Source organism: Manis javanica, chromosome 13 (genome assembly GCF_040802235.1).
Source record: "Manis javanica isolate MJ-LG chromosome 13, MJ_LKY, whole genome shotgun sequence".
NCBI classification, from domain to species: Eukaryota; Metazoa; Chordata; class Mammalia; order Pholidota; family Manidae; genus Manis; species Manis javanica.
In genome coordinates, this window is record NC_133168.1 from 88,179,059 (window position 1) to 88,192,317 (window position 13,259).

Genomic DNA, 13,259 nt, shown 5'->3' on the forward strand with positions numbered 1-13,259 from the left:
GCTACATTGCTTTGGTGTTTTGTTTTGTTTTGTTTTCATTTTTTAATAAATACAACAAGGCAGATCATGAAGCCCCAGCCTCTTCTTGCACAATCTCACCAGTGACCTTGCCTCCAGAAGGGTAGCCATGACCCTGAACTTCAAATGTATCATTCTCCTGGATTGTTTTATGTGAGTCATGGTGTATACATAAACATCCTATGCTTATGTAAAGTAATAAATCACATGTTCATGTTTATGTTACCAAATTTCATATTCAACTCAGCAACTGGTTTTGGCTTTTAACACTCTATCTCCTATACTTATCAAGGTTGATGCAAGCAGGTCTGATTTACTAATTCTAAGATATGTTCTCACATCAATGGCTTTTGGGTTTGTCAAGGATTATTTTTGTTATAGCTCAGAAGTATTTTATGGAGACACATTCACATGTGTGTGTACTCATACTATTAAAGTAAGCATGATGAATACCCACCAACTTCCACAGGGTGGTAACCTCTGGGGGAGAATTTAGAATAAACAATAAAGACTTGTCCAGGATGATATGAAGTCATCCTTGTCTGAAAGCAAAGACCTTTCTATGTGGTATTTGAATGTCTAAGACTCACTTTTAAAAATAACAACTTCCTACGTAATACTTCATTATTTTAAAACGGTGTCTGAAGCTAATACAGCAGATAAAGGTCAACATTAATTCTGGAAGATGATTGCATGGCTGTTTATTTTACTGTGTACTGTGCTGTTCTGATGGCATAAAATATTTCACACTTTATTTGGGTGTTCTCAAAGGAAGACTATAAAGGGGGACAAAGGGATCTCAATCCTCTCTCCCAGAGTCCTCCCAGAGTTAGGGGCCAAGACTTAAATTCTCCTCTAAGGATGAAATCTGAAACAAGATAAGGAAAAATTGAGAACTAAACTCACTCCACCCCAGCCCAACTCCTGATCCAAAAGAAATGAAGGAAGCCAGAGAATCACCTATCTGTCTGGTTTTTGAAGGGGCTAATTCATGGTCAGGTGGGGAAAGAGTCTCTGGAATTTAAAAGGAGAGGAGGAGCCGGAAGTAACGAAGGCTGGTTGCAAAAAAGATAAAAGGAACATAAATGAATCAAGAAGAGAGTAAAAAAATAGTTTGAAATCTTTTAACGTAATCCCACTGAACTTTCTCTTACCTCTTGGATGTCCTCCAGATAGGTTGATTTTTTAAAAATTGTTTCATGTCTCACAGATCTTATTGGAGTGCTTGATCACCTCAAAGCCATCCATGATTCCTCTGGCTATGGAAGGATGGGTATGGGAAGTCTGCCCCAGACAGGGCCGATGGACCAAGTAAGGAAACTGGGCTCCTGGGCGCAAAGCATCCCAGAGGGAGGGAGACTCAGGTGTGCTGTTTCCTAGCTGAGCAAGGCTCTTAAATGGAGGGGTCACTGGTAGACTAGAGACCTACAGTCTCTGTGGCCCTGGGGGCTCAATTTCCAAAGCTCCTCATTAGCCAGATGTTATTTTTCCCCCAAGCCCTTAAGGGAACAGGTGGGCTTCTCCTTAGACCAATTCCCAGCTTTCTCTTGAGTCAGAGATTTGTACTGAAGGACTAGAGAACTGCAGTGGTGGAAGCCTCGAGAGGGACGGAGACTCAGATGAAGGCAATATATCAGGGGATCCTCTCCACAAAGCCACTCTTAAGAAAAATTTCGATTTTCTTAAAGTTCCTTCATGGATGAAGTTAGTACTATTGTAAGGAAGAGTAAAAAAAACAAACCAATTAACTCTTAACTTGGCAGGCTCTTAGAGGTTTCCTGAAAAATAAATATCAAACCAGCCCTCCTAAAGAGATCACACACAAAAAAGCACTACTTCTAAAGAATGCAGTTAATAAATTGACTTTTAACCTTGGAGAACTCTAAGGGATATATAAGAACTTTCTGGACTATTTTTCAACTTTTCTGTAAGTGAAAAATAGTTCAAAAAAAAGGTTAGAAAATTTTGTATGAAAATATGGTACTACAGCATACTCATCAAAATGGCCAAAATGGGAGGAAAAATGTAAAATATTGGCAAGATGGCAGAAATGTATATTGGTGCAATTATTTTATTTTAGATAATTATTTGATAGTATTGAATAGAAGTGTCCATATGTATTTCTGAAGACCCAGAAATTTCACCATCCAACAAAAATATGTGCAAATGGGAACCAAAAAACAGGTATTAGAATGTTCATGGCAGAACTATTTGTAAAATACCTCAGTCAAAAAGAACCCACATATCCTAAACAGTTGAACAAATTGTGCATATTCCACATGTTTTCTACAACACACTCTGCTCCATACAATGGAAAACTACACAGCTATGAGAATAAACTCCTGTTAAATGAGAATGTAGATGAATCTAGCAAATACAATGTTGAGCAGAAGAAGCCAAGCACAAATGATAATGCAACTATCAGGTACAAAAATGCATACACCTCTGCAAATATACTAAAAACAACTGAAATACTTCAAATGAGTGAATTTTATGGGATGTAAATTACATATGAATAAAGCTGTTATAAATGCATATGATTCCCTATTTACATTCTGGTGGTAGAAATCAAGGTGCTCAGTGGCTTAGGGGGAACTGAGAGATTCCTGCATGCTGATAATATCCCATTTCTTGACTCATGTGTGTAGTAGTTGATACAGATGTGTTCTACCTGATAAAAAAATTCATGGGGTTGTACACTTTTTTACATATCTTAAATGCAAGCAACAGAGTGAGTTGTACAAAGTACAAAATTCCAAGGAGAATTTAATCATCCACAGTCCTGATGGGAAAATTGATCACAGACCTCATTTCAGGCAATGATAGGTTAAAAGACATGAATTATAAAAGTATATGGATTATTTATGAACAAAACTTAAAAGCTTTCTCTAAGAAGTAGATCTCTATTAAACACACATTCCTATACCAAATAATTATTTTAAAAATTTTACCATATCTCATACAAGACTGTATTTGAAAAAACTGATATTCCGTGCCTTATACAGGTTTGTGATTGCAGTCAAATAGGAACAAATAACCATCTTCCCACCACACAACTACCAACACACACACAGAAACACACTGAAAACATGGTGACTTAAAACATTAGGTGTTTATTTTTCCCAAGTAACAAGTTGTAAAGGTAGGAAGTTTTCCCTTTAGCATTGAATGTTCATGTATCTCCTAAGGGATTAATGAATAAATGAAAGATTTTTCAAGGTCATTGCATAACTTAAATTTCTCCCACTTAGATATTACACAGAGGCTTTCTCAGAGTCTTTATACCCAGGTTTTCTCTTTAGTTAGCATTTGCTTGCATGTCTGAAAGACTGAGAGCTCCCTGAAAGCTATTCCACATGGATGTATCAATTAAAATTTTACCCAGCATAAGTTCTGCTATGATGCTGAAGGGATATGAATTTACTGAAGACTCGCCCACAGACTTTACATTTAGGTTTTTTCTTTAGTATGTATTCTTGTGTGCACGGTAAGATTACACCTTACACTGAAAGTTTTCCCACATTGATTACACTTGTAGGGTTTCTCTCCAGTGTGAGTTCTCATGTGTATTTTAAGGGACATGTGCTTCCTAAAGGCTTTTCCACACTCGCTACACTTAGAGGGCTTCTTTCCCCTGGTGTGATGTTTCATGTGTCTCCTATGAGATAAGACACCATGGAAGACTTTCCCACATTTCTTACACTCATATTGTTCTGTTCTCATGTGAACTTTCTTGTGTGAAACGAGGAAAGATTTCATTCTGAAGGCTTTTCCACACTGATTGCATGTAAAAGGTTTTTCACCAGTGTGAATTCTCATGTGTTCTTTAAGGCAGGAGCGATCCCTGAAAGCTCTTCCACAATCACTGCACTTGTAGGGTCTCTCTCCAGTATGAATTTTCTTGTGCACCATAATATTAGAGCTCATTCGAAAAGTCTTCCCGCATTGATCACACTTACAACGTTTCTCTGCAGAATGTATCCGCAGATGTGTCTTCAGGGATTCCTGACTACTTAGCGCTTTTCCACAGAGGCTACATTTAATGGATTTCTCTACAGAGTGGATTCTTTCATGGCTTTTAAGGTATGGGAGAATACTGAAGGTTTTCCTACATGCTTGCATGCATAGGGTTTCTCTCCACTATGTATGATTGTGTGCATGGTAAGCTTAGAGCTTCGACCAAAGGTTTTGCTGCATTGGTTACATTTGTAGGGTTTTTCTCTTGCATGAATTCTCTCATGTTGTCTGAGGAGTGAGCTGTCTCTGAAGACTTTTCCACAGCTATGGCATTCATAAGGCTTCTCCCCAGTATGAATTCTCTCGTGCCTTGTAAGGTAAGAGCTTGAGCTGTATGTAGGCTTTTCCACATTGATCACACGTAAAAGGTTTTTCTCCAGTGTGGGTTCTCATGTGCAACTGAATGGATGTATAGCTCTGTAACACTTCACCACACAGACTACATTCAGAAGATTTCCCTTTTTTGTGAGTTTTTCCATGTTTCTTAAGATATAAGATTGAATGTAAGACCTTTCCACATCCACTACATTTATAAGATTTCTCTCTTGTAGGTCGCATCCTGTGCATAGCTAAGTAAATGCTCCTAATAAAGGCATTTTCATCTTTTTTACTTTCATAGTTTTCCCCAGGAGGAATTTCCCCATGAGTCTTAAAATGTGAAAAATCTCTGAAGGTTTTCCAAGAGTCAAAGCATTTATAGGGTTGCTCTCCAGGATGAATTCTCTTACTCTGAGCTCTGCTACATTTCATACTTAAGGCTTCAAACATTGGTTTGCTTCCATGAGTTTGCTACTAGTCATTAAAATATGAGTTATGATCACGATTTATCACATTCATTATACTGATTGAGAATCTCCCCACACATAAATTCTGACATGTCTAACAAGTATTTTAAGCATTAGAGTTTGTGTGACATTTTTTTAGTGAATACACACACTTTCTGACTGTTTATCAGCTTAAGTAAGATGAATGCTATATCCCATGGCTACTGTTGAGACTCGTCAACAGAGTTTTAACATATAATTGACTTAAACTGAATTATATTTTAAACATTTAATATCTAATCTCCATTGTGAAACTGTTTACTTTGGGAATTCTCTGTAACCATTTTTTGAAGGTAGGTTGTGAATTTCCTTCAAATTAATGCTATTTAGAGAATCACCTACTTTCTCTTGGTGAAACAAGTGTGAGGACACTTGCTTCAAATTATGCTCTAGTTCATGTGCTCTTTTTCTAGCATATGACATTCTGGACTTCTGATGTGGAAGACAAGAAATAATCCCATGTGAATCTTACCTTGTTGCCGTTGAGTATTTTTTGCTCCAAAATACAAAGCATAGAGTTACCAAATGATCGAATAATTCTACTCCTAAGTAGATAGCCAAGACAAAAAACATGTCCACACAAAATCTTGTACATGAACCTTTATAGTAGCATTAGTCATAATAGCAAATGTGTCAAAACTCCACACATCCATCAGCTGATGAATGGATAGACAAAATGTGGTGTATCTATACAAGAGAATATTATTCAACAATAAATAGGAATTAAGTAACTGATATATGATATAACATGATGAACCTTGAAAACTTTCATTTCATTCTAAATGAAAGAAGACAGTCACAAAAGACTGAAAGTAATATAATTCCATTAATATGAAATGTTGAGAATAGGCAAATCTATAGAAACTGAAAGTAGATTAGTTGTTGCCACGGGCTGTAGGCAAGGATTTATGAAATGCCCTGTAGGTGGGGTAATGAAATGCTCTGGAATTAGTGGTGATGGTTGCACAACTCTGCATACACTAAAAAGAAATTGTTTTCTACAGTTTAAATGGGTAAGGTATGCTATGTGAATTACATCCCAATACAGACACTTTTCCTAAAAGTAAAAATCTGAAAAAATCTGTAAGAAACCTATGATCTGCACCACAGGGTGACTGGGCTTTATTTATCCCAGAAACCTATGCCAAAGATCAATAAATAAATGAAGGGATTGGGTCGGCCTTACTGAGTACAGCCAAGTTCCAGTAGTTCTCCAGCATCACCTCTCTGTTCAGTTTTCTCTGAGATGAGTTCAGCAAGGGCCACTCAGCCTGGGTGAAGCTGACGGCCACATCATCAAAGGTGATTGAGTTCTGAAATATCAACACATTCCGTCTCAACCAACAACCAACCCCACCACTGTTCTTGGGAAGAGATTATAGGTGACAGCTCTGGGGATCAAAGACCTGTTTCACAGTAATTTTGAGATTTTGAAGACATTCTTCATGTATCCCTTTTTTTTCTATTCTCAAAATCTTCCCTCCTCTATTTTCACTCACTCCTTATGTGATCTCCCAAAGGCTCAAGAATTTAAAGAATCTTTAACACATGATGAAATGCATCTTTCCACTTCCACCCCAAGAGCTTTAACAGTCCCCTCTATATCCAGGATCCAAAATAGACCTGAACACAATGAAATCATCAGAGAAATATTTGCTAAATGAATACATTATGTCCTACAGAGTGACCATACTTTTTTTGAGGCTCAGACAATCGCATAATCTTCTTTTACTTTACCTACCAGCACAAAGCAGAAGGGATGCCTGAAAAACAATTGCAAATAGTGGGGTAATGGAAGAATTTTGTCAAAGAATTTTGAACCACCTTCAAAGGCCTCAAGATTCAGGATCAAGGTTGGGAGGCTCCAGACTATTAGAAGGTAACACGTTGACCCTCAGGGAACAGGAATGTATTTTAAGACAAAGAAAAAAATCTTGACTCACCTGTAAGCTAGAGTGGGTGTTTTCCATCTCTGTGATCCTTTTATGGGTATAGGCAGGGTGTAGGGCAGGCAGAGCTAGAGGACAAGCTAACAGGGTAGGCACATCCAGTACTGCAACACCCAGAAGCCTAGAAATTGCCCAACATCAATTGAGTCACATGTACACACACAGTATTAGCCATTAAAATCTGCCTCCAACCCTGAGCCTGAAAATAGCCTTGCTACCCAAGAGGAATGGATTTATAGTCTCCATTTTCTTAGGCAAGGAAACTGAAATTCAGAAAGTGTCTATATTGAGATATAATTTCCCAACTTTATAAAAAAAATGGTTGGGATAATGAACTGCCTCTCCTAAATTTGGTTCTCTCTTCCCACCATGTATGTATGCCCTTCCTCCAAAAGCCTAAAGAACATTGAATCAGACAGGAGACCATTCTGAGGTGCCACAGGTTCACATAGTTCCGTACCCACCTCTTCTGATTTCAGTCCCTCCATCCCTGTCCTCCTATGTGGCTACTAAACTCCCTTCCTTCATGTCCATGCTAAGGTGGAGAGGCCACTTCATCCTCATGAAGTGCATCTGCCCTCAGAACTTACCAGGTATGGTGGACAGATGTGTAGCTGCCATTCTGCAAGTCTGTGAGTAAATCTACCCAAGGATGCTCCTTTTGTTGTTTCTATCATCCACAGCAGGGCTCTTAAATAAAGACAAATTAACGAGAGAATTCACAAGTGTTCTGTTTCTCCTTTGTCCTGAGGAAAATGCCAACAAAGGCCAGCCAGTATGTGTCAATTTCATGTTCAGATTCAAGCAGGTTTTGATCTTGCGTCTTCAGTTCCCATGCCAAGCCCAACCCTAGAAGCAAGATGGCAGATGTTCTGGACCTTCCCATCCCTAATGTATGTCCACATTACCAAACCACATTATCTACCACTCATCAAAAATCCCATCTCCACTGAGGCACTTCACTAACTTCTCAGCTGCATTGACACCAACACACATATCTGATGCATTAAAGTCATCAGACCCTGACTCCCAGTATCTTCATTTTGACCCCCAGCCCTGCCTTGATTCAAGATTCTATATTCTTGGGCATAAATTAGCAAACAACCATGGCTTCCTCATCTCAGCCACATACCTTGAACTTATCATCTGACACTTGCCCCATCCAGGGTAAAAAGTCAGACTTCCCACCCTGTGAACACAGGAGCTATCCCGCTACCTTGCTCATTTCTCAACCTGTATCGCATCTTTTCACCTACCTCATAGAGGCCCCAACCTGTCCATCTTTCCACCAAATTTCTATGCATAATATTCAGTTCCTTGGCACTACATATGAAATGTCATGGCCCATCACATCAATATTACGTTTTCCAGAAGCTCAAATTCCTCTCTCTGTGCTGTTATCACACCTTCTCTGGATAATTCCAACCATGTCTCCATCCTGCCTGGATAACTCCTCTCCAACCAGTTATGTAGGAAGCACTAACGATTCAAGGTCACCTGTTATAAATGGATCCTCTACACTAAAGGAAAGGCCCATCAGCAATTTAATATCCAAGTTAATATAAAGGCATTTTCACACAATTTCTCCAGGATTTTGAATCCCACATGATCTCAACTTTCCCTCTTCAAAAACAAATGATCTTAAATCTTACCCCACAGGGAAATGGTAACCACAACAAGAAGAATTTCTCATCTTGCCACTAGTTCAAAAGTAGTCCCCTACAAACATGGGATCTTGTTCGACTTTGCAAATAAGGAGATGTCTGCCTTCTTATATGAAGCCAGTACCTCCAACTTTGCTATGCCACGGTATCCCATCCTCAGCACTACTGATATCTGGGACTGGATACTTCTTTGTTTATGGGGCACCAGCCCACATATGGTAGTTTGCTTAGCAGTCTCCCTGGATTATTCTACCCTCTAGATGTCAGTAGAGTTGAGTCCCCTTCCAGTTGGAAACTTAAAAACGTCTCCAGATATTGCCAAGTGTCCTCTAGCGGGTACAGATGCCCCATTAAGAACTCAATCCCTTCCCATCCACTCAGGAAGCTTATTCTATGTATTATTCCTTGCTTCTTCTTTTCCATCACCATCAACTTCAACTGCACTGTACTCCTCCATTCCACCCTTAAACATAAGTGTCTCCATCTTAAAACAAATTCATACCTTGGGTGCCGCTTGGCTCTCCAGTCACTGGTCAGTGCCTCTTCCTCTCCACAGTCAAATGCCTTGAAAGAGTAGCCAACCCCACCCCCACACTTTTCCCATTTCCTCAACTCAGTACTCCAACCTGGTTTCCATCCCACCACCATTTCATTGTCAAGGTTGCCAAGGATCTATGAGAAGTAATGAGAGTGAATCCAGTGAATGCATTTGTCTTTGACTTAGTTGGTCCCTCGGAAAAATTCTATAAATTATAACTTATTCTCTTTCTTGTACTTTCGTGACCACATATCCTGTTTATAATCTTACTTCTTTCCGGCTCTGGGACGAGCTCTGGCAATTATTCCTCTCCTTATTCTGCACATTCTATATCTACCCATTCCCTCAAACTGAATTTCCATTGTGGTGCTTGTCATACCCACATCTCCAGTTTGGGATATCAGATTTTAAGGTCACAACCTAGAAATCCTGCTGCCTTTTCAACTACAGCCATCTGAAATTTTTACAGGTGCCTCTGATGAAACCTATCAGACAGAACTTACCATCTTCTCCAAATGTTCTACTCCAAACATCTGCACTCTCAGACATTTGCTCTAAGGTGTGGTGGTTCCCTTGCTGTTCAAGGTAGGTAGGTAGAAGGGATCAGCAGAATCACACCCTTCTCCCCACCCCACAGCTGTAATTAACTGAAATGGAAGCTTAATCACTTGTCAAGCCCTTTTTCCTTCCTGTGGACCAGAGTCATGAAAACCTAACTTAGTCCTTGACTACCCTCCCTAAGGCCACAACAGCAATTGAAATTTTAAAGTATAGGCACACTCCCTTTCCCCTCTCCAAAGGGCAGCAGCCCGTTGCTTGAAACCTAAAACTATTCCTTAATAGGCTCTTCCAAACTAGCACATTGCAGAAATGCAGAATACAAGCCATGGCCTTCTCTACCACCACCCAAATCCAATTATCTAATGGTGCTTTCCCCAGAGAAAATATCCCTGGCCACTTAACTGTTCCCTTGTCCTCCATCTCACATGGAGAATTCTTCCTGTTATTTTTCTAAGCGTCATTTCCTCAGAACCACCTTTATGGTGAGCCCCACACCCAATATAAAGCCAGTAGTTTCTTATGTTATGGCCTAAGAGCCCTCTCTATTCTGTGTAACCTTCATTATGATTTGTAATTATACATTTAGTTCCTTGCTTATTTTTTTATTTTCCACTAGATGGCAATGTCAAAAAGTATAAGAGAATGGCCTTTTCTTATTAAAACCCTATCTACCCAGTCACTAGCACATGGCTAGCCACATTGTAAGTGCCCATCACTCTAAGTGAAGAAATTAATGAGTTATTAGAGAATCAAGTCCATGTCCATCAGTCCCCACAATGACCATCACTTTGTTCTACTTTGCAACCATTAAGAGTCTAGACTACCATCACTCATTACTAAATCCTACTGCTAATCCTTGACCTTTTATCCAATTGGTCATTTGTCCTTCCTGCCCTTCATCCTCACCAGGCAGCTATCTCTGCTCAACACAAATCTAATCTTGGGACACCCCTGCTCACAATGGCTTCCACCAGTCATAGAATTAAGTCCTTAACATGCTTTGAAATTTCCAAGTAATGCATGTCTGGCTCACCTTCATCCTCTCCTTCTTTGTTTCAGCCTATCTATCTTGCTCCATTCCTGGAATAAGCCACGGTCTTAGCTGCTTCAGGGATTTTCCATGCCCAGAGCCCTCCTAATAAAATGCTATCTGCATTCCCAGTCCCTCCAAGACCTAGCCCATTGCCTGGCTAAAACCTAGTCCTTTCTAAGATTGTGGCTTTAATATCTTTTCTTTCCAAGAAGCTGCATGAACCCTTAGATCAAGGCCTCTTCTGACATGTTCTCTTTTAAAATAACTCACAATCAGCTCTCATTTACAACTAGGCTAACTGGCTGGACCATAAACTTCAGGGCACCTGATCCTTGTAGGTGTTGTGTGCCCTTATGTCCATTACACTGAGAAAAGCAGTAATCTGCTCAATGTAGGCATGTAATAAAAATCTGTAAATCACTGGCAGGCACCAGAAGCTCACCTGTATAGTTTTTTGATGTGAACACACTAAGTGGTAAGAATTACTAAAATATATGTAGCCATGAAAGATAAAAATTACAAAGGTTTTGGTGAGTTTTTTAAATAAGGTGAATTTTACTTAGATAAATGAGACTTCAAATTTAGTAAGAGAATACTTTCTCAACCAAATCCCTTGAGTTTAAAACCAAAGTTGATACCTAATTTGCTTCCATTATGTTTTATCTCATTGGAGGGAGAAATCGTCATTTATTTCATTAACACAACACTAGGTCAAAACTCATTTCCTGTAGTCAATCCAGCTAATTTCAGGTAAAATTTTAAAGTTTACATCACTTTGGAATCTCTTGACTTTCAAAGCACTGGGTTCTTAGCTCACTTCAAAATATCAAAACTGACCTTAATGGTAGAACTTGTGATTAAAAAGGTCATACTTTGCCTTTCCTGATACCTGAACAAAACCTACCTGTAAGGTTGAAGGCACTGGGGGGAAGGGGTGAGCATGTCAGATGCTGATTAGGTGTCAGAGTCCCGGGCTGCTGCCCCCTCCCAACCTGAAAAATGTGCCTTAGGCCAGCCAATCCTCGCCCAACTGTAAATCTAAGCTCTCCCTCCCCCTACCTTCTTTAAAAACTTGCTGCCTGTCCTGCTGGGCGTGACTTTCCCAGCTTCCATTTCTGTAGACTGAGAAACTTTGCCTGGGAATTGCATTCAAATAAACTACCTGGCCCTTGGTTGCCTCTCTTCGCCTGCTTATTTTGGTTAGAATTTATCTTACACTACCTAAAAGGAGGAACTGAAAGAATGAAAGATAATTACTCTGCAAAAAAAGCAACAATTTAAGATTTTGCCTTAGATAAATACCCTAAGCTGAAAGCATACTCTGATGCCCACAGTCAAGAGCACACATTACTCACATTAAAATTCCTCTAAAAAATGAAGGGTGATGGGGAGCCCCTGCCGCAGGTTCTGTTCTTTACTCACCAAAACACACAGAAATCTGTAGGTCAGGAGGCAAGGGTCTGGAACAGGCTGTTGCTCACACACGTCTCAGCTGCAGCACGAAGAAATGTTCTGTCTGAAGAAATGTTCAAGATCAGACTTTTATCTAGTGACACAACTGAAAAGATTAAAGGATTAGAAGATACCCCTGAAGGGCCCCCACCAGTAAGATGGCAAACTTCCGGCTTCTCTTCGGGGTCCTCGGTTCCCGCCGGTGCCACCTGAAGCCCAATCACCTCTCGCCCCCCTCCCAATCCCAGCACCTAGCCAACACCCACCAGCCCCGTAGAAGTAACACCACAATCACCCCATGCCCCTTCCTATATAACCCAGCACCTTTCCCTAATAAAGCGGAATTCTCCGGTGAATTGCTGCTATGTGTCGCTCCTTTCCTTTCATTGGTGCTGAAACCTGGGAGACAGGACACCCCAACTGGGCCCCGTCTTCCCCCCCAACACCAGCAGCAGCTTGCCCTCGTCCTCTTTTTCTGGCGCTGGCTCATCACACTCACCACTCCTCTCTGGCCTTTAGGTAAGTTTTCCCCCCGGAGTGGGCCACTCTTCCCCGAGCTATCACAGTGCCATTGACCGTGATCATCCGGCAAGGCCCTGACGCTCGGGGATGAGGAGGGAACTCTCCCCGCCTCAGGCCTTCACGGCTGCGGCGGACCCTCAGACCCCTCCTCCGAAAGCCATAAATCCCCGCCTCAGGCCTTCACGCTTGCGGCAGACCCACAGGCCCCTCCTCCAACAGTCATAAATCCCCGCCTCAGGCCTTCACGGCTGCGGCAGACTCTCAGGCACCCCCTCCAACAGCCATAAACGAGGTGACTCCTTTGTGGATGAGAACGCTCCCTTTCCCCCCCCCTCCTCCTTCTGCTCCGTCCGCCGAAAACTCCTAGCGCTATGTACCTCGAGACTCTGGCAAACTGCCTTCTTAGGGAAGTCTGGGTGACGACCCACACTTCCTAAGAAATTCCGACTCATATACGAGTTTCCGCAGACCACCAAGGATCATCGGGGATGCCCTTTGTCTCCTTGCGGTCTGCTTCCAGTCCGAGGATCTCCGTTCATCTTCCCCTGTTTGTCTCCTTCTCTGTCCTTTAGCCATGGGAGCCTCCTCATCCCTCCCTGAAAGTTCACCTCTTGAATGCCTGCTTAAGCATCTGGCTACCCTCTCCCTGACACCTGATATAAAACCAAAACTTCTCCGTAA

General features: G+C 41.0%; 1 long non-coding RNA gene across 1 annotated transcript; it reads right to left on the reverse strand.

The window, feature by feature from the left end:
* Nucleotides 1–3,180: 3,180 nt before the first annotated feature.
* Nucleotides 3,181–12,121, reverse strand: LOC108406421 (uncharacterized). The gene is made up of 4 exons (XR_012124786.1): nucleotides 12,027–12,121; nucleotides 7,399–7,498; nucleotides 6,803–6,929; nucleotides 3,181–6,172 (listed from the first exon to the last, which is right to left on the reverse strand). It is a non-coding gene; the product is annotated as an uncharacterized lncRNA (long non-coding RNA).
* Between the last annotated feature and the right edge of the window lie 1,138 nt (nucleotides 12,122–13,259).